Below are 3,380 nucleotides of genomic sequence, written 5' to 3'. Positions count from 1 at the left end.
TTTTTTTTCTAGTTTTTTCTCTGATTTTCGATGTTCCTGTCACTTACACTTATTTGGTATATGAACGCTAAAGTTTCTTTACTGCCTCCTTTTTTTTTGTTGACAAGTTTTTCTTAGTTTCTCCCCGAAAGCATCCGCACTTTGTACTTATTTAGAATATATTTTGTAAGATTTTACACTTTTGCTGTTTGCATCGTTGCCTCTGATTTATTCACTTATAGCGAGATTGTCTTTGAAAAAGGTTAAAAACTGAAAAGTTATCACTTTCATCCTTTTAAAAAGTTCAGTTTTTTGGTATGCAGAAGACCCGAGCAGGCAAGAAAGAGCTTAGTTAAAAAAGAAACAGCTTAGTTACATAACACCCACACATACCCATATCAACACTCACCCACTCAAGTTATGTACACACATACGCGTATGCACATATGTACATAAGTGTGTGAGTCCTTGACGTTGAGTATGACAATATGCCAGGACGACGTGTCGCAACGTTACGCTACATACCTTGCTTGCTCTCAGCTTATGCCACGCTATACGCTCTGCTATCACTTTTTTGACTGCTACCGCCACTCAGTCATTGCAGCTGTCATAGGTACATTCGTATGTGTGCATGAAGATATGAATGAAAGTAGCAGCTACCTATCTATGTACACATAGTGCATAAATGTATGTATGTATGCAAGTATAAGATTTGCATGCGCCATTCATACATACATACCGACGCGCAGAGTGAGACACAAAAGACGCGACATGTCTGTGCCAGCTGGCAGTTGACTGACTGGCGGTTGGCCTTAATCTTCTTATCCGCCATTTTTTTCATTTTGACAACTTTTTTTTCGTAGTTTTTTTTCTTCTTCGTGCGCTCAGTTTTTGCGCGCCACCTTCTCCTACATTCATCTTTTATGCTTTTTTAACACACATTTTTTCTTAATATTTTCACTTGTCCTAAGTCTGCATGTAAAACAGCTGTCAACGCTCTGACAGTCTTGTTTCACTTTAGTTAGTTGTGCATACATATTTACTTACATATAGGAGGGATGTAGACATTTAGGTAGATTCATATATACCCTACAGTAAAAAAGATCAAGCTTAAGAGAGCTTTCTAGTTTGAGTAGGTTCCACTTGATATTCTGAGCTCTACATGAAGCTTATGTGTTCATCGAGCATTCTACAAGGAGTTGTGTGACTTTAATGAACCCAAATGCCCTAACAAAGGTTGAATTTGGCTAGATTAGTTACGGTCTATGGGTGGACCGTGAAAAGAATTTCATACGCGCGATTACAGTTATTTTTTCAGACAGCCATACACCCATCAGCACCCTATACAATAAAATTACCACTTCGAAGCTCGGCACGGAGAGTTTGGATACCCTTTAGCTTTTGGTATCAGGAAATGCGGTAACACTTTGCTGGATACCAGATTACTGAGTGATCGCATTAAACGAGATCGCTGATCAACTGGCTAGGACTCAGTTGGTCTACTTCTAGAGTACTGAGCAACGGCGGTGGGACTTGGAAAGGTCAGAGTTTTTGGCTATTATTTAGCAGAGGAAAAGGGCATATCTTGTGAATAGAGCCAACTGATCGTGAGCGTCTACGATCTCACAAACTCCGGACTATGCGGGCTATCAGCACTAACTGGGTCCTGTGCATGTGCAGAGGTGACGCTTCTACCAACCATCCAAGAACGAGTATTGAAAATGTCCTTTTAAAATTTTATCCTTAAATATCCTTGACATTTTTTCAATACATTTTTTTGGAAAAAATATACGTTAAGGACTAAAGGGGCACTCGTCTTAGTGAACCAAAAAAAGAAAAATTGAAAAAGTGCCGTCCCACAGTCGAACTTGCATCCATTCGGCTATGTCAATTGTTTACTAAACATGAAAAAAAATACATATGCTTTTACTTAAATTCTTTGCCTATTTTAAGGACTTTAACATAAAATCAAACAAGAATCTGCATGAAGTTTTCTTCCTTGGGACGGTCGTTTTAATAGGAGTTATTTTTCTCTGAGAGAAAATACGATTCAAATTCTTTAATTTTAAAAGCCTATGGTTCACTACAAATCACGGTTCACCTGAAATTTCTTAAGAGCTTAAGGACAGTAAATAAGAAAGCATTGTAGCAGGGACCGTAACAATTACAACTTTTATTAAAAATATCGTTTTTTTAATAATTATTTTTCTTCTTTTATTTAATTATGCCTTAAATAACAGTTATTTCTGACTTTTAATTTATAAATCCAAAATAAAATTTATTTTAGATTTTTATCTAAATAATCTGCGAATAACAGTTATTTTTGATTTTTAAATTATATGTCTTAGATAACAGTTTTAGAAGACTTTTATTTATAAAAGTCATAAATTAAAATCAGTCAGTGACTTTTACTTTTAAAAGTCATCAATATAAATCAGTAACTGACTTTTATTTTTTAAATCTTTCTTATATAAGTCATTTGTATAAGTTGAAGTTTATTTTTGTACTCCAACACCTTCTCAACTGCGAAAAATGATAACGACTTTTATAAATATGACTTAAAATATAAAAGTCTGCAATAACTGTTATCCGCGAAATATAATATAAAAATGAAAAATAACTGTTAATTGCAGATTATTTAGATAAAAATCAAAAATAATTGTTATTTTGGATTTATAAAATTAAAATAAAAAAATGGTTATTTTTTTTATTTGTATAAAAATTAAAAATAAAAATTGATTTGTAAATTAGATTCTTGGTGAAAAAAGAAATCGATTGGTATATATCACTTAGTTGTAGAACATTTCCTTCATAGTAAATTTTTCAATGACAGTTTTTATCAATAACTGTTAAGTTCGGTTCTTGCATTGTAGTAAGTAAGTTAAGGTTAAGGTTCTTTGAGAAAAAAGGTAGATAAATTAATGAGTGCAATGGTTGGTTGTTTGAAACTTTCTGATATCTGCTGGCCGATTTCTCTTGATTCAAGTGCAGAATATGAGATCGAGCATCAGCAAAATATAAAAATAAAAGAACGTCCTTCCCTTACGGACTTATCAGCGTAGTGAGATGTACCGAAGTTAGGGTTTTACCAGCTGCCCCACTGTAATATACATATTTGAAAGGCCCATTTGACCATTTTGATGACTGACAGCTTGGTCTCATTTCATTTCGCCTTACCTCAAGTTATTGAATTCTCAAAAGGATACATTTTTGTTTTCCAAAACAGCTGATTCTAGTCTTTTACTCGTAGATAAGTTCAGAGTATAACATGCGATTAAAATATCGGTTGTACCACACTTTTTTACTACTGGGTATTTAGTTACTTCAGCACTTGTCGACGTTTCGTATACATACATACATATGTACATATAAGTAACACTTACTCATACATATATGTAAGT

Source organism: Rhagoletis zephyria, unplaced genomic scaffold, assembly GCF_001687245.7.
Source record: "Rhagoletis zephyria isolate East Lansing unplaced genomic scaffold, Rhagoletis_zephyria_1.1 Rzeph_scaffold_06318, whole genome shotgun sequence".
Taxonomy (NCBI): domain Eukaryota; kingdom Metazoa; phylum Arthropoda; class Insecta; order Diptera; family Tephritidae; genus Rhagoletis; species Rhagoletis zephyria.
Note: the sequence above shows the minus strand (reverse complement) of the source record.